Source organism: Hyperolius riggenbachi, chromosome 11 (assembly GCF_040937935.1).
Source record: "Hyperolius riggenbachi isolate aHypRig1 chromosome 11, aHypRig1.pri, whole genome shotgun sequence".
NCBI lineage: Eukaryota > Metazoa > Chordata > Amphibia > Anura > Hyperoliidae > Hyperolius > Hyperolius riggenbachi.
The window spans coordinates 143,276,777-143,296,582 of NC_090656.1; positions in this window are offsets into that span (position 1 = coordinate 143,276,777).

Here is a 19,806-nt window from a genome sequence, read left to right on the forward strand (position 1 = left end):
TACAGGGCAAATTTACTGGAACATTTTCTGAACAAGGTAATAATTCTGCGATTTCAGGTTCACATAGCAGATGCTCTGAGCTATTCACGAAACTAGAGCGAGGTGTAGAAACAGGAAGATCAAGACACAATGTTTGCGCATCTGAATCACCATTCATTTGTAAAATTGGAAAATTCAGATGCTGGGGTTCTGAGGTTTCTAGACAGGATTGCTGGGACTCGGAAACTGATGTAGTGCATCTATTGGCATCTGCTGGATCAGACAGGAGTTGAACTTTATTAACACAGGTAATTTCTGCAGAAGTGTTTGCAGAGGCAGGCAAGATTTTTCTGGTGTCTGTTTCACTGAACAAAGAGTCATGAGTACTGGCTAGGCTGGACTCGGAAGTCAGCAGGACCTCTGGATTCTCTGCTGAGAAATTTGCGCAGGGCAAGGTTAAGAATGTATCAGTGGCTTCTGTTTTACTGGTAAGTAACACTGAGTTATCCATGGTACAGGGTGGAATTGCAGGAACTTCAATTTCACACAAAAAGAGCTCCGAATCACCTGCTGAATCAGCCAAAGGTGCTGAAGCAGGCGGGTCAGAACGCCAAATTTGCGAATTCGGAGTCACATAAAAATCATCCAAAATCAGTTCCCACACATCAATCAATGGAGCCACAAAGTCATACCCACACACACCAGTTTTTATTAGGTTATAGGCAGACTTAATGCATGCATTCAATACTAATTCACTTTTTGCACTGTAAAATTGACAAAATGAACTTGAATCATTCTTCCATTCATTGACCAGAGCTTCCATCTCTCCTTTCTCAAATGGAGGATTCCAAGCATACTTAACAGGCAGATCATGGTTTGCAGATATGATTGTAGCAGGGACATATATTGGGTTAATTAGCAGGTGATTGGCAGATTCCTTATTCCTAAGAATCTCCAATACCTGTAGCAAGTGCTGAACTGTAGTGTATGTAAACTTTCCTTGCTTCACAAATAAATTGATTTGTTCAATACTCTGTAATATCTCCTCATAATCATACTCAGATAATTCTTTTAAACAAAAATCTTTATTTTCCCTAGCCAGGGAGGAAAGTTCATTAGTAGTTTCATAAGTCCATTTAACTCCCCTGAAAGACAATTGCATTTCATTATCTGTTAATGGCAGAATCTCATTATAGGTCTCAGTCGCTAAGGATAACGACTCTGCAGATCGGACACGTTTCTTAGAACGTTTGCGTTTTGCCTTAGACCCTGCTGTTTTTGGTGATTTATTCAAGGCTGCAGAAAAATTATCAGTAACACTTTCTGCTTGCTGAACATTTTTGCAAGCAATTGAAGGAGTAGCTGATTGGCCTGCTGCCAGGAGTTCATTAAGAGGAAAAGGCAATGGATCTATGCGCAACCAGTTATGGATCACAAACGCTAGAAATTCCAGCGGTCTCTCTTTCAAATCGGAATGATTGAGAACATCAAATGCCCACTGGAATAATTCCCCTTTAAACAAAATATAACTTAGTTGGAGTGCCCAGGTTGAAACAGGAGTCGCTTGGAGATCAGGATTGGCCAGGAACCTGGCACATTCAGAGAAAAACTCATTTTCTGTTTCAGAGCTAAGTTCTTCAAATTTCTTAAAGGAACAGGAACCATAATTAACAGTGTCATACTTTCTGGGAATCCCCCCCACAATGGGGATTGGTAATGGGGTTTTCATAATGTAAGGCTTGGTGGTGTATTCTCCACAGTCAGCATGCAACGCATGAGCTGACGTGGAGGAGGTACACACACTAGCACAAGGAAACAGGCTATCCCTAGTATAGTGGAGGGGAGGACTGACTCCAATAGGAGATTGTGGCGCACAGAGCCGGTGCAGATCTGACAGCCACAAACAATGCTTTCGTTATAACGTCTCAGCGCAAAGTAGCGATGAGCGCATAAACCAGAACTGAGGAGATCAGGACAGGTAAACAGAATGAACGCTTGCTTAACTAGCCACTACTTAGGGACAGCAAGCGTCCACAATAACACAGACTGGAATGAGGCAGCCAATGCGTTGCGGCGATGGCGTGCCTCACAAAGACAGGACAGGATAGTCAGGAAATAGCAGGATCAAGATAGATGAACGTAACACAGACAAATATACAATAAGTATGTTTTCCTAGCGTATTACAATTACAGCTATCAATGAAACTATTTGTAACGTCTGACTAACATATGTATATATCGGCAATGAACCGATGTATGACATAAGCAGGATTGCTGACTAGGACTGGAGTAATACAGGGAACAGGACTCAGAAGGATTCTCTATCTCTTCGCAGAGATGAACGCAATCCACAAACGGTAACAGGACAGGATTCAGAAGGATTCGTTATCTCCTCGCAGAGATGAACGCAATCCACAAACGGTAACAGGACAGGATTCAGAAGGATTCGTTATCTCTTCGCAGAGATGAACGCAATCCACAAACAGAACCAGGAGCAGGGTAACTACCTCAGCACGGGTGGTCACGGTACGCGCAACCTACCAAAACGTGCTGGAAAGCTGACTAACTGCACACAGGATATAAACAGTTCGTGTACGTATACATCAGCGACACTGATGTATCAACGTAACACAAATACAAGGAAAATAATAAACGTGCTGGTATGCATATATATTGGCAATGAACCAATATATGATGCAAAGACCAGCAAAGTATCTTTAGAACAAGAAACACGATCGAGGGCTGAAGCGACAGCAAGACAGGCTTAAACTGAAGCTATGAAAACCCAAGGAAACCCTGCAGGAAGCAGATCTTTATACTGAGGTCATCCAATGGGAGCAGACATGCAGATTCCCACACAGGTGAATGATAATCAGTCACAAGCTGACAGCAGGGAAAGACAGACAAAGCTATGCAGCTTGCATGGAAAGACATCAGAACTGCCTGAGCTGCAGCACTACTACTTCCAGCAACACCTGCTGCAGCAGCGATCATTACACCTGCGTTCCAGATGCTATACTTCCTATCCCATATTGTAGTTCCTATTGACACCCTTCCTGCATACAGCAACAATATATATATAACAATACCTTAATATATACAATCTAATTCAATACTTCATGGTTACATATAATGACATAATATGATACAAATAAAACAGTATATAAAAACGAATCCCATAGTCGGAGATCTTTCTTTCAAGAGGACAGACTTTGTGCCTATACTGCCATCATGTGTTGAAAAATAGAAAACACATTCCACCAGATCAGAATCAGAATAATTTATTTCGCCAAGTACAACGGGGGTTGTACCCGGAATTATTTTTGGCACATACAGGGTCGGTGATGGTACAGCAGAACGCAAGCAGTAATGTACGTTACATTTAGTAGTGAGTACACAGTGCATGGAACATAATACTTAGTTACATAGTTACATAGTGGAAGGTCCCGAGGAGACCTCCAGTGCTGTGTGAGTGGAGCGCTACCTTCTCTGCAGCGCTCAACAGCTCTGCAGCTAATTGGATGCCCCTCAGAATTCCGTGAAGGAAGCATAGAGAGATATAGAGAATGGAAACTTACAGGAGGTCCCAGGAGAAGGACCGGGGGGGGGGGGGGGTAATCCGCTGCCGTATTAGGCACTCAAACGCTTCTGCAGCGATACTTGAATCAGATGCCCCCCCAGTCCAACCCTAGGGAAGAGAGAGATGCGAGAGAAGATGCAAGAGAAAAGGAAGGAAGGTAAAGAGGAAGTGAGAGAGAAAGTGAGGACAGAGCAGAGAGAGGAGAGAGATAGTCCCTGGGCATTGCCGCATGCTGGCTAGTGGCCTGGTCAAATGTCCCAATGGCTGTCGGTGCAGCTGATGTGCAACAATGGGGCTGCAGGCGCAGTGGTGGTGGAGGGCAGGACATCGGGTACCCTGTTGACCCTGTGGTGGAAAGGCTCTGGCAGCCGTGTAGGAGAGCATGGGTCCAATGGCTGCTGGGGCAGTGTGTTGCCGGTGTCAGTATCCGGTGGCTGAAGGGGCAGCATGGCTAGGCTCCACGTGGCTTTGGTCGGCCGTGTGCGGCTGGGAGCAGAGAAGCTGCGTGGGTTGTCTTGCTGTTGTGATCGGCGGTTTCTGCAGCAGCTGTCGCCTCCCTTCATGTGTCGTCCTGGTCTCTTTGGCAGCGGCACAGCATCAGCTGATCGCGGTGGCCGGAACAGCCCTGTTTAGCGGGTCTAGCAGGCTGGAGGCGGCGGTGGAGACTGCCTCTGGAGTGGCCGAGAGAGCCACTCTCGCAGTGAGAAACTCCTCCACGTGGGTGGCCGGGCAGGAAGCAGCGGCGAGTGAGTTAGCTGCAGGCGGCAGCACAGCGGAGCAGCCAACAGCGCCCGGAGGTCTCCTCGGGCCCGACCAGCTGCAGTGAGTGAGTTGGCTGCAGGCGGCGGCACAGCGGAGCAGCCAACAGCGCCCGGAGGTCTCCTCGGGGCCCGACCAGCTGCAAAATCCGCCACGGGGCCAGCATCCGCAACAACACGTGGGGTCAGCCAGCTGGTCCTCAGAGCGAGAGCTGGGGAGCCGGAACCCCGGGGAGCGAGCACACTGCACCGCACCTCGCAGCAATGGAGTGGAGGTGCTGGAAGGAACCTCTGTGGTGAGCCATGGCCAGGGGATCCAGGGAGAGTAGAAAAAAGAAGTAATTGCCGGAGCCCTGTGGCCGTGGCTTCCTATCCAGGCGCCATCTTGATCCCCAAATGTAATTGTAACAGATGTAATTGTATCTAAAAACTGGATCAAATAGAATAGTTTTAGTACTAATCAATTATCCATCACATGAAATTTACTCTGTTTCATAAGAGCCTGTAAAGGGAGAAAGTTTGCTACTTACATACAAACATCTCCAATGAGTATTTACATTAAACATAACAGGCATAATATACGCATAGAGGCAGAGAAGCACCCACAATAGCACTATGGTGACCCCAGGATCCCCCATAAGAGGTGTATAGAAAGAATTTCCCCTCTGTTCCTTACTACAGAGGTAATGACTGCTGTACTCACCAACAGCGGCCACCATATTGTGTAGAGCACAGTAGGTGAAACCTCACAAACACACACCACTCCCTTCTACTGAACTCCTTATAGGACACTCACCTTCCGTCTTTTAGTTAGACCCTGAAAGTTCTGGAAAACACACAAGGAAATATTAGCATAGCAGCAACACATACCTATACATCAATCTTCTCCCTATTTAAGGAAACACCCATAGTTGTATTCCTCATTTAGGCCCCATGGTCTCTGGGTCTGTAAATCATGTATCCACCTGAGTTCTTTTTTCAACAGAGTTACGGATATGTTGCCCCCTGTCTCACTATTTTTCACATGTTGGATACCTTTAAATGTCCACCCCTTCAGATCACCACTATGGTGATCCAGGGCATGTTCTGCCACTGTAGTCAATGTTTTACCGTCCCTCCTATCTCATTCTGCCAACCTCACTGTAGATATGTGTTTCTGCAAGCGTAATTTAAGTTGGTTTTTTGTTTGTCCAATATACTGTTTCTTGCACGGGCATACTAAAAGATAGATGACCCCTTTTGTCTGAATTTATAAAGTCTCTAATCTCGTATGACTTACCCGCATTTTTTAAGGAACTTGTCATTCTGTAGAATATCCCAATGTCTATCAAGTGTCTTGTATATTTCTTTCCATGCATTATTATATGGTGTTACAAAACGTGTCACATTATTCTGAGTTCTAGTTTTCAATTTCGGCACAAGTAATTTTTCCCTAGGCGTTGCTTTTGCTCTTCTCATTGCTATTTCCAGACATTTACGAGGGTATCCTCTCTTCTGAAATCTTTTCTGCATTTCCTTGCTTTCAGTTTTATAGATCTCTTCTGTCGAGCAGTTCCTTCTCAACCGTATAAATTGACCTGTTGGAATATTCAATTTTAAATTCTTTGTGTGGTGGGAGTCGAAACTCAATACACTATTTACTGCTGTGGGCTTCCTAAAGATTGTTGTTTGTATGCCTCCAGGGGTGTCCCTCCACATCTTAATGTCCAAAAACTCGGCCTCACTTTCAGAGATATGATATGTCAGTTTGATGTTCAGATTGTTATCATTTAAAGCATCTAGGAACTCATGACATACCGATGCGGGTCCCTGCCACAGTATCAGAAGGTCGTTGATGAAGCGATACCACCCCAAAATATGGGGGTGGTACCGCTCCATCGACTCCCCCCACACCGTCTCCCTCTCCCACCACCCCAAGAAGAGGTTCGCCACTGCCGGTGCGCATTTTATGCCCATGGCAACACCCCTTACCTGCAGAAAATGTTGATGGTCAAAAAGGAAAACATTTTTTGTCAATATGAACTCCAGCAATTCTAGCAGGAATTGATTTCTTGCCTGGTTCGTTGTGCTGTCCATTTGTAGGAAATATTTTACAGCTCCAATCCCTTCTACATGACCGATGTTGGAGTATAGAGACTCCACATCACATGTGACCAGAAGTACATCTTCTGGTAGTTGCAGATTGTTAACTCTAGACAAGAGATCACCCGTATCCCTTATGTAAGATTCCAGACTTGTGACATAAGGTTGGAGAAAAAAATCCACATATTGACTAGGTTTCTCACTCAGGCCTCCTATGCCTGAGATTATCGGTCTCCCAGGGAGATGTTCCCGATTTTTGTGCACCTTTGGTAACATGTAGAAAGTAGGTGTTACCGGCCACTCGTTCCACATAAACCTATATTCGTTTGTGTTTATGATGTTCATTGTCAAGGCTTTCTGCAGGATATTCTTAAGTTCTCCTTGATATGTTTTCGTTGGATTGTTTCTCAATTTTTTATAAAAATTGGTGTCTCCTAACTGTCTCTCAGCTTCTTTTAGATACATGGTAGTAGGCCAAATCACAACGTTTCCTCCTTTGTCTGCCTCTTTAATTTGTATTTTACGATCCTGTTTAAGGCCCGTTATTGCTCTTTTTTCTTTCACTGATAGATTTTGATACCCTCTAATATGCTTCTCCTGTATCAATTCCAAATCATGGCTAACCAATTCAAAAAACACCCTTATTTCAGGACATATAGACAAGGCTGGTAAGAATTTCGAGGTAGGTTTAAATAAAGTTGCACCCACCTTAATTGCCGGTTCATTTTCATCTAGGAGACTCAGGAGGTCCTGCATTGCCTGTTGATCCTGGTAGTCGGGAAAAAGATCCTCAAGTTCGACCATTTCCTTTGTGGGCTTGTCGTATAATTTTCTGAGTGTTAGACGTCTGCAGAAAAGATACAAATCCTTAATTACTTCAAATTTGTCAAATTGGTTAGTCGGGGCAAAAGATAATCCCCTTCTAAGGACCCCCTCCTCATCATGTGTTAAAGCCCTCTCAGATAGATTGATAATTTTAAGTACCTCAGTGTCATCCTCTTCATCTTCCAATCTCTCCTCTCTTCCCTTATTTCTATTTGGGTTCCTCCTTGATGAATTACCATTTACTTTTTTAGGATTGTAATTTGCTCCTGATTGATTTCCTTGAACCCTCTGTTTTATACTTTGTTCTCTGTTTTCCCATTCAGAGTCCGGGCAGTCACTGGAATCTGAGATAGAGACAGCACTCTGACTTGTTTCCTCTATCTGTCTTGGAGGGGGCTGCTCTGGTTGTCCCGAGGGCCCTTTAGGTTTCCTCTGTCGTCTCCAAAAGTGCTGACCCTTTGGGTTTCCTCTGTGGTTCCATCTATAAGCTTTCTTCATCAGATAATCTTTCCTGTCCCTTTCTAATTTGATCTTTTTATTTTTTAAAATATCTGCTTCTATCTTAGAGATATCTGTTTTTAGTTTGGCCATAAACGTCTCTACCCATTTCTTCTGGTCTAACTGGGTGATTTTAAACTGTAATTCATTAATCTTCACCTTTGTGGCCACCAAAAGTCTCCTGTCAATGGACAGTCCTGCGAGCGCGTAAGGCGTCACCCCCACACCAGGATCATCTACCTACTAGTAAGCACCTTCAGGTCTGACAGTATTAGCACTTTCTGTAATAGTTGCACAATTATATATAATTATATGTATTGATGGAATGATGGATTTATGCACTTTATGAGCACTGCCCTTGTTATACTGGTCTGTGGATTGTGGTCTGTGATACATATCCTGCTTTTGATGTGTGTTGCAGTCCACAGTCACAGCCAGCTTATGGTGATTATTTATGTATTGTCTGACACGTAGCACTTTAATTTTAACACTTTGAAATCAGTACCTGGGGTGTTGTGAACATATGTACCATATATTTATGTAAAAGACTGGTGGTCCACCTATTGTGGGACGTATGGGGGTATTTTAACGTTCTTGATTGTGGAATTTAATAAAAGATTATTCATATTTTTGATATATGCATCTGCATTGGTTCTTTATAGCAATTGGGCTCTATGAGTGAGGGGTACTTTTCTTTTCACCTACAAATCTGTCCACAAAACCTGTCCAACCTCCATTTCCAATCTTACTCAGAGGTACACACCTAGCCGCTCACTCTGCTCCTCCAATGAACGTTGCCTTCATCACCCAGTCCCATTCACGCCTCCAGGACTTCTCAAGAGCTGCTCCAACACTATGGAATTTCCTACCTCCACCCATTAGGGCAGCCCCCTCCAAGGATGCCCTTAAAACTCACCTTTTCACTCTGGCTTACCAGCCCTCACTGGAGCCCGAAACCCGCAGCTGAACTCTGTTCCCCTACCCTTTGTGTCCCTACCTCTCCCTCTAGATTGTAAGCCTTCGAGCAGGGTCCTCCTCCTTGTGTGTCCTACCTGATCATGCACCTCCATTACTGTGCACCCATGCTATGCATTTGAGTAAACTCAACTTACCTAATCCCCATGCTTCCATCCAGTTAATGACTAAGCATTACCGGGTACTTACCTGCAGGGCCGGCCCGCCCATGAGGCAGGGTGAAACTTTTGCCTAAGGCGGCACTTCTGGGGGGGCGGTACCCGTCCGTCCGTGGGTGTGGGGGGCCGCCCGAGCTGGAGGGGATAGCGGGCAGGAAGGGGGTATTGGGCCTAGCGGCGGGGAGGGGGGTCGAACCCCCCCCCCTCCCTCGCCTGGGTCCCCCGTCCTCCGCTCCCCTCCAGCTTTAAAAAGTGACATCACTGACTGCAGCTATAAGAGGCAACGGGCGGGCATCAATCACCTCTTCCTCGTTCCAGCATGCGCTCCACTGACGTCACTTCCTGCGGCGTAGTGATGTCACTATTTAAAGCTGGAGGGGAGCGGAGGACGGGGGACCCAGGCGAGGGAGGGGAGGGGGGGTCCGACCCCCCTTCCCGCCGCTAGGCCCAATACCCCCTTCCTGCCCGCTATCCCCTCCAGCTCGGGCGGCCCCCAACCCACGGCTTGGGGGGGGGGGGGTTGGGGCGGCGATTTCTTTCAAGCTTGCCTCAGGCGGCAAAAAGTCTAGGGCCGGGCCTGCTTACCTGTGCTGCGTGATCTGATTTTTCTTGTATTCCTGTATTGTCTTATTGCTGTATGTTACCCCTAAATATTGTCTGTAACTTTAACTAATGTCCAGCGCTGCGTAATATGTTGGCGCTTTATAAATGCAATAAATAATCAGATGAATCTACTTACTGTCGACTACCCTGCAACCCCCTTCCCGAAATACAGAAAAAAATACAGTTCTTTCAGCATCTATTAATAAGAATATCATTGGTGAAAAATTAGCCCGATTTCTAGTGTGTGAATATCCTAGAACCCCTGTACTATACATGTGTCCCAAAATACACAAATGTTTATCTCAACCTCCAGGAAGACCGATAGTGTTGAGTATTGATTCCATATTGTCACCTTTAGCCAAGTTTTTGGACTACCATCGTAGACCATATGTAGTATCACAGAAATCATACTTGTGGGACACGGGCATGTTCCTTGACACTATCTCTACAATATAGGTTATACCATCTGGAAGTTTGTTGGTTACGTTGGATGTGGAGAGCCTCTACACCTCCATTCCTTATGATGGGGGTGTGGAGGCTGTTCTCTACAAGTTGACTTTTTTTGATACAACTACTTAAGTTGGTTCTGATGTTGAATTATTTTGTATTTGATAATCAGTTTTTCTTGCAGATCCGGGGAATGGTGATGGGGTCGAATGTGGCCCTGTCCTACGCAAACATCTATATGAATATCTATGAAGAGACATTTATTTATAGTAATAAGATTTTTCAAAAATTTGCCATAAATTGGCTACATTATATAGATGTCTTTTGCGTGTGGATGGGCCCATGTTCGACCCTTTAAGAACTCATTTATTACGTTAGTTCTCAGTGTGGAGCTATTCGATTGATGGTACATTACGATGATAGACAAATTAATTTTTTAGACACCATGATTTCCCTTAAAGGACTTACGATGCGAGAATGGTAAAAAAAAGTTAAATACCTGGCTGCAAGTTTTATCCATAGAGGACGCCATCCGCGCCCTGTTTCTTTCCACTGTGGTCTCCATATTTTCACTCTGTGGTTGGGACCCGACCAGATCCCTCGGGTCGCCTGCATGTGCCCCATTAAATATGTTGCGCCTGCGCAGTTCTCATAGAACGCACGAGAGAAGTGATAAATGCAGTCAGTTGAATCCCCCCACCCCCCCAGTTCTCTAACAGTGTGACCGAGGCATTAGTGTTTGGTATTCCCAGGCACGGGAGAAGTAGATGCATATGTTTTAGGATGCATTTTGTGGCCTGTAATTAGCATGTGAGCATTGTGTTTTTAAATTAGCATATTTGCTGGGAACAGGAACATTTTTTTAAATTTAACCCATTCTTCTGATCAAAATCTAAAAAGACCAGATTGTCAAATCCCTAACTTTACCATTTGTAGACTATATTGGTAGTGGGGGTGTCTAGTTTTCTATATGGGGTCATTTTGGGGGGTATTTAGGGGTCTTGGTTATTTTGCACCGCTATAAATGAAGTATAATGCTAAAAATTCTGCTTTGGATTTTAAGTTCTTAAAAATGCAAAATGCATTCAGTTGATTCTGGGCCCCCCAGATCTTTAACAGTGTGACCGAGGCATTAGTATTTGGTATCTCCATGCATGGGAGAAGTTGAGGAGTAAGTTTTAGGATGTATTTTGTGGTCACCAAACATGTGCACATTATGTGCTTTCAAAGTAGCATGTTTGGAAAAATTGGGTAAAATTTAAAAATGCATTTTTTTTTCTTCAATCAAAATTTAGAAAAGACCAGAGGATCAAATCCCTAATTATATCCCTTGTCGAATACGTTGGGGGTCTAGTTTTCTAGATGGGGTCATTTTGGGGGATATTCAAAGGCCTTGTACCGTTTAGCCCTGCTATAAATGAAGTATGGTGCTAAAAAAACTTGCTTTACATTTTTAGACTTCCGAAACCCAAATACAATTTTTCCTGTGACATCCAACAATACCAAATTAGAAATAAATACACAAATTTGCTGTCCTTTTAAAATATTTTTTGTAGCGTCAAAGTGAAAAGGTGTTTTTTTTTTTTCAAAAAGTTGTGTTTTTATGGATTTATTATTTTGTTGTAATGTGTGGCATTCAATGTTTAACATTAGAATTAAGCCCTATCCATTCTGGAAAGAAACAAAACCAAGACTGTCTATTTTGGAAAAAGTAGAGAAGAAATAGAAGCTGTGGAAGTATAACTCTCTCAAAGGCAAAAAAAATGCTCTGGTACTGAGAGCTGCTTTCATTGAAGGTAGCAAAGTGGTCAAAGGTTCTGGTCAAGGATCTTCTGACTGTTCCAGTTGCTGTTTGCGGTATCTATTCCAAAAGATTACTGGCTGACACTACTGCATTTTAAGTTGGAATCCATAAACAAATATCAGCAGGTATTAGCTCACTTTATCTTTGTAGCGGCAAAGCAAAGTATATCTCAGGTTTGGAGAACCCAATTTGTCTCGCTTGAGGAGGTTAAAGGCAGAGTGTCTGCATTTATGGTCCAAGAGCAAATGGCAGCTACTTTGGAAGACAAAATTGCCAAATTTAGTAAAATTTGGGACCCTTGGCATCTGCACATAGGGATTCCTTTACAGATATTACGTGCTATTAAATCTCAGGCTAACCCTGGCGATGTTTGTCCTTTACCGGCACTGTTTTCTCTTTATCGTCTTCACCTTTTTGTTTCCTGACTTTGTCTGTTGATTCTCACCTCTAGGCCCAGGGTACCTTCATTCTGCAGCCCTTCTCCCTTATTTTCCTCTCTCTTTTCTTCCTTCTTTCTTGGGCCATCTGGCCTATGACAACCACTGATGGTTATGGCTGTGTTCATATTATGAGGCCTTATAGTGTTATGCACTGTTATTCTGGATGAGACGCCTAGAGTGAGAATAATAAGGCCCCCCCCTTTTCTCTTTGTATTTGTTTGATTGTGTTGCAATACACGTGCCATACCTTTGTTGTATACTGGTCTGCCACCATTCCCGCTTGTAAATGTCTTTTACTCAAAAAACCAAAAACCTTAATAAACATTTTGAAGCAGAAACTTCTTTTCATACTGTTCCAGCCAGCTGTTCTGTATGGATACTGATTGCACTTATTCACAGCGATTCAGCCTAATGAATAGAAAATTGTATCTGTAATATTATTGTGAACAGCAACAATTCCCGACCAGAGTGCCTGCACATATTAATGTATTGCAGCAGCACCACTTTGGTGACACACGATTGACAAGAAATCACAAAACAAGGCTATGATTCACATAATACAAGTTCTTTAGCTTTAAGCGTATTCAAAACTAGCTGACCTAAGCCCGTTTAAAAACGGGCTCTAGGTCTGTCACCGCCGCATTTCACTGCGCATGTGCCCGCTGCACACATCCGCCGCATGAGCACGCACACGTCCATCTCTCCTGGCCCCCATTCTCCCCTGCAAGTGTCACTCCCCCTCAGTGTCTCTGCGTCCCTGCAAATGCGCACTACGGAAAAAAACACACACACAGGGACATGGGACGCAGAGACACAGGGGTTTTATTAGGTAGGATGACACTGAGATTACTCATAAAATTGAGTGTCAAGGTTAGAATATACTGTTCTAGGGGGCTTCAACTGTTTTTTTGCCCATTACCAAAGCTCTAAAACTGCTCCAGATGCCTACCATTCCCGCATCATTTTGGCAAGGTCATTCTTTAGGAAAATGGCTGCCAGAACCCAGACAGCAGACATTCTTTTTATTATTTTAGTGATTTATAATGCACCAACATATTCTGTAAGCAACTATGCCTGCTATCAGGAATCTTTGCAGCCATTTTCTTGTAGTTGGTTACCTAATAGATGGCAGCACTATTAACCCACATCAGCCAGTTAACTATAGGAAGTCAGAACCAACTAGGCCAGCTTCCACATCAGCAGGAAGCAACTTCCACCAGCCAAACTAGTACATATAGAGAGTGCCAGTAAAGCCTGTACAAAAAGCCAGTACCAGATAAGCAGCTAAAAGCAGTCAGCACCAACAGCAGTTAGAATCCTCAGGGACACAACCAGTAATGCAGAATACACAATAAGCAAATGCTCACTTCCCAGGCAGCATCTGCCATTTTATATGGTGAACAGACAGCCCCGTCCGCCAATCAAGTGTAATGTTATATACCAGTCTGTAGTACCAAATCTAGCAGGAATTGCATAAGTTCAGCAAAATTCATGTGAAAGGGTTTGGTCGGACATAATTGTAGATTATGTCACCAGCAGGGGGCAATGCCAGCCCATTGGCAGCAATTATGCCAGTTTCAGCATTGCCTAGCTAGTATTAGGAGTACTAGCTAACCAACAAGGCCGGTACTGGTACTAGCAAAAGCCAGCACTGGTATCAGTCACCAACCAACAATGACCGTTCCTGCTAGCCATCAAGATCAGTACCTGCAATCTGTACCAGCAAGTAGTCAACATCACACAGCCATCAATGCAAGGACAGTATTAGCAGCCACCACAAACAGTTGATGCCAGGTCAGTCATGACAGACCGGACTAGTTAACTAATCTTGTGAACAAGTCAGCCATGGCCAGACAGCTTTTTCTAACATTGTAGTCTTACTACTTAACCACATACAAGGAGAAGGGGGGGGGGGGGGGGGGGGAGGGGTGAACGACACACCGAGAGCCCAATATAGTGTAGTAAGTACTGGTACAGGATGATGAATGTAGAGTAAATAAGTAACACTCACAAACCAGGGTGACCAATCCGAGGCAGACAAAGGCGCTTGGTGTAATCCAGACCTATTACTGTTATATACTCCGTGTTCTATTGCCTGATGAAGCAGGATTACACCTGTGAAACACGTTGCAATATTGCTTTCAGGGTATGTCAATAAATGTATGTTTTTCTTGAAATTGACAGTTTGTGTGTGCTTCAAGGAGGTAAATCCACCACTGCCTCCTTAACAATTTTAATCTTTTAGCAATCTTTTAGCAAATTTTATACTTTTGGCGCCTCGGTTTGCTGTATACTACTTAACTCCATGAGCAGAGTGGCTAACACCTTTGCATTGTAGAGCTGGGGTTCCTGGGTTTGAATATTCGTTCTAACTCCATCTGTATATAGTTTGTAAAGTCTCCCTTTGTATAGGATTTCTCTGGGAACCCTAGTTTTCTTCCACATAGTAAAAACATACAGGGTGGGCCATTTATATGCATACACCTTAATAAAATGGGAATGGTTGCTAATATTAACCTGTTTGTGGCACATTAGTATATGTGAGGGGAAAAACTTTTCAAGATGGAAGGTGACCATGTCGGCCATTTTAAATCGAACTTTTGTTTTTTCAATAGGAAGAGGGTCATGTGACATCAAACTTATTGGGAATTTCACAAGAAAAAAAATGGTGTGCTCGGTTTTAACATAACTTTATTGTTTCATACGTTATTTACAAGTTTCTCTTTGTTTACAGCCATTGACATGTCGCTGAGGTTAACGCGAGGAGTGGATAAAAATTGTGTTGATGTCTGGTGAACACAGTAACTGGGTCATTGCAGCAGATTTCAATGCAAGACACCCTACGAGACCACCTATCTCCCATACTACAGTTAGCAAACTGCTTGCTAAGTTTAGTGAAACTGGTTAAGTGTTGGATTTGCCAAAATGTGGATGCATGAAATCTGTCACTAATGAACATCAGTGGTTGTCCTAGCTTCATTCAGCAAGAGCCCACAGCATAGTACTCGCCGCATGTCACTGGAGAGTGGCATTAGTCGAACATTCCTTGTGCGGATATTAGCTACTCACAAATGGCACCCTTACAAACTCCAGCTACTGTAGCATCTCAACGAGGATGACCCAGATCAATGCACTGAATTTGCAGAATGGGCAAAACAAGAATTGGAACAGGACCCTCAGACGCAGAAGATTTTTTTTTTTGTAACACTGTTTTTTTATTAAACGTATATTGTATCATACAAATGTTTGAAAATGTCAATATATGTCCATATTAGCAAAAAGATACATATGTTTAGAATACAATAAAATTGAAGGTATGATAAATGAGTTGTCTAATGAGTTTGTATTATTTAACTTTTTCAATTGTCAAAGCCAATATATGAGATTTGGGTAGGACCAAAGCAAAATACAGAGAGGGTAAAAAATAATAAAATATAATATAATATAGCATAGAGAAATCTGTTCATTTGGTCTGTCCACCAATGTGGAAAAGAAAGCATAACGCTTGCAGTATGAGTTGTGCCCCACAAAGGAGGAGAAGCAAAGAGAAGCATGAGTTAGTATAAAATACTTTCATTAGTAATTAGGTCAGTCACAGTAGTCTATATAACCCCAAGCAAATTTTTTCCCCATATAGCGTCCCATAGGTCATTTTAGTAATGGTTAAGGAGTACCAACACATATCAGGGAGGGGTATAATTAAGAAAGTATGTTTCCCATGGATCCCATATTTGTTTAAATCTATCTTCTGTATCCCTTAATAGAGCAGTGAGATATTCCATAGCCCTAGTCCAGCTAATTTTTTTAATAACTGCAGAGATTGTAGGAGAGAGGGATTTACGCCAGTGGGATGCTATAGATAATCTGGTAGCAGTCAGTATATGTGTAACCAGTCTCATCGTACATTTCTTTAATCCTGGTATTGGTTTGCCTAGGAGCATGTAAAGAGGGTCTAAGGGAATATTAGAATTTGTTACCCTTGCTATTAAGGATTTAATTTCAGCCCATAGTGGTTGAACTATTGGACAATACCAGAAAATGTGCTTGAGAGAGCCTAGCTGATTACAACCCCTCCAACACTGAATGGAAACATCAGGGTATATTTTTGATAGCACTTCAGGTGTTCTATACCCTAGGTTCTCAACGTGTGGTACGCGTACCCCAGGGGGTACTTCTGATGGTTCCAGGGGGAACTCGGGCTTTATATACTTAGCCAATAATAACACATTTAACCACTTAAACCCCCGCGGTACGAATTTCTCCGTCCCTTTTTTCCCCCCTAAAAAACCAGGGACGGAGAAATCCGTACCTTCCGCGCTACCACCGCTGTCCGCGCTCCCGCCGCTCGTGCGCGCCGCCGCCTGCTCGCACGGAGATCAATGAACGGGAAAATCCATTCCCGTTCGTTGATCTAAGCCCCCGCAATGATCGTGCTGCTTCTATTAGAAACAGCGCGATCATTGTGATCTTCTCAGCCTCTTACTGCTTCCTGTAAGCGTCCGGAAGGACGCTTACAGGTCGCATGTAAACAAACACACTGTGGCCATCTTGTGGCCAAATAGTAAACTACACCCTAAAAGCATTTTACATAAACCAACATTACATTTACACAATAAATTAACTCATTACCTCCCACACTCCCCAATTTTTTTTTATTTTTTTTTTGTAATTAAAACAAAAAAAAAAATACAATAAAAAAAAAAAAACATAAATAGTTACTTTAGGGACTGAACTTTTTAAATATTTATGTCAAGAGGGTATAACACTGTTACTTTATAAACTATGGGCTTGTAATTAGGGATGGATGCAAAACTGAAAAAAATGCACCTTTATTTCCAAATAAAATATTGTCGCCAAACATTGTGATAGGGACATAATTTAAATGGTTTTATAACCGGGACAAATGGTTAAATACATTTCATGGGTTTTAATTACAGTAGCATGCTTTATTTAAAAACTATAATGGCCGAAAACTGAAAAGTAATAATTTTTTCCCACATTTTTTCCTATTTTCCCATTAAAACACATTTACAATAAAATAATTCTTGGCATAATGTCCCACCTAAAGAAAGCCTAATTGGTGGCGAAAAAAACAAGATATAGTTCATTTCATTGGGATAAGTAATAATAACGTTATAGACGAATTAATGGAAGGAGCGCTGAAAGGTGAAAATTGCTCTGGTGTTCAAGGGGTAAAACCCCTCAGTGGTGAAAGTTTTATAAAATTACAAATCTTATATAAACAACTCCAAATTAGTATTTTAGCTAATTAAAAGCAATATTAAATGCTTGGAAATTGTTTAGAACCAATTATAATGTACTCTGATTAAATATATATTTGTCAAGGGGTACTTTTGATGATGTTTACTACGCTAGGGGGTACTTGGCCAGTACAGGGTGTTAAAAGGGGTACATACCAATAAAATGTTGAGAAACACTGTTCTATACCACTGAAAAATCAATGTATAAATATTTTCTTTTACTTGTGTGCATATTGATGTTTTTTTTAGCATTCTCCCATATTGAGACCCAGTCTTTCAAATCTAAGGATTGTCCAAGAGCTTGTTCCCATTTGGTCATATATGAATGTTTAGGTTTGATAGTACCAGAATTGTCCAGGAGTAGCATAAAAATTGCCGAGATACGCCCTTTTTGGTGTCCTTTATTATCGCATAATCTTTCAAACGGAGTACATGCGGGAAGAAGATCCACTCCCTTGGTATACGCAGAAGATTTTGTTCAGTGATGAGGCAAACTTTTATGTGAATGGTGAAGTTAAACAAAAACACCGCTATTGGTCTGATACTAACCCACATTGGATAGATCTCTCCAAGACTGTTGGAACAAAAAATTTGATGTCATGGTGTGATATATGGGGTACAAAGATAGTGGGGCCATTCTTCACCAATGGAAACCTCAAGGCCACTGGATATGCGAAATTGCTACATGATGATGCGTTTCCCTCTTTATGCACTGAAGCTGACACGTTCCCAGAGTTTTTCCAGCAAGATGATGCACCACCACATTATGGGTGTCAGGTCCGAGCATTCATAGATGAACAGTTTCCAGGAAAGTGGATTGCTCGTCGTGGGCCAGTTGAATGGCCTCTAAGGTCTCTCGATCTGACCCCCTTAGACTTTTATCTTTGGGGTCATCTGAAGGTGATTGTCTATGCTGTGAAGATACAAGATGTGCAGCACCTGAAACTAAAGATACTGGAAGCCTGTGCTAGCATTTCTCCTGCAGTGTTGCTATCAGTGTCTGAAGAGTGGGAGAAGAGGGTTGCATTGACAATCCAACACCATGGGCAGCACATGGTACACATTTTATAAGTGGTCAGAAACTTGTAAATAACTCATGAAATAATAAAGTTACATTAAAATCAAGCACATTTTTGTTTTTCTTGTGAAATTTTCAATAAGTTTGATGTGTCACATGACTCTCTTCCTATTGAAAAAACAAAAGTTGAATTCAAAATGTCCGACTTCACAATGGCCACCACCCATCTTGAAAAGTTTTCCCCCTCACATATACTAATGTGCCACAAACAGGAAGTTAATATCACCAACCATTCCCATTTTATTAAGGTGTATCCATATAAATGGCCCACCCTATACTGATAAACTGTAAATAGATGGCCTTCGACTATGGATATCAGATAATGGCTATGGTAGGCATTATATTATGAACTAGGAGTTAAAGACTTTGTAATTACACAACAAAAATATTGTGCTGGGGTTAGGTTTTTTTTAATGTTTAACCACTTCGCCATATCTGGACGCATATATCCGTCCAGATAGGCAGTGGTGCTGCAGCCGTGTGGTGCGCGCGATCGGGCGCGCGCCCGCGCGCGCTCCCGCTGCCTCCCGCTGCCCCCCCGATCAGTGAATGGGAATATAACTCCCATTCACCGATCTAAATCCCCGGCAGAAATACCGACGCTTTCTCATCAGAGAGCGTGGTATTTCTGCCCCCAGGAAACTTCTTCTCTTCTTTTTAGTTCCTAGATGCGACATCGTTCGCATCTAGGAATTTTTTGAATGTGGCCAAATAGTAAACTGCACCCACATACCTGTACTGAATAAAAAAATACATTACATTACATCTAAAATTGGCTATTTACCTCCCAAACTAAAATTACCCAAATACAGTTTTGTATTAAAAAAAAAAATAAAAAAAATTACAATAAAAAAAAAAAAAACTACATAAATAGTTACCTAAGGGTCTGAACTTTTTAAATATACATGTCAAGAGAGTATCTTATTAAATTTTTTAAAATTATAAGCTTGTAAATAGTGATGGACGCAAATTGAAAAAATGCACCTTTATTTCTAAATGAAATATCGGCGCCATAAATTGTGATAGGGATGTAATTTAAATGGTGTAATAAGCGGGACAAATGGGCACATAAAATGCATGGGTTTTAATTACTGTAGCATGTATTAATTTTAAACTATAATGGCCAAAAACTGAGAAATAATGATTTTTTTCCATTTCTATCTTAATCTTCCTGTTAAAATGTATTTACAGTAAAGTGGCTCTTAGCAAAATGTACTACCTAAAGAAAGCCTAATTAGTGGCGGAAAAAACGAGATATAGATCAATTAATTTGATAAGTAGCGATAAAGTTATTAGCGAATGAATGGGAGGTGAACAT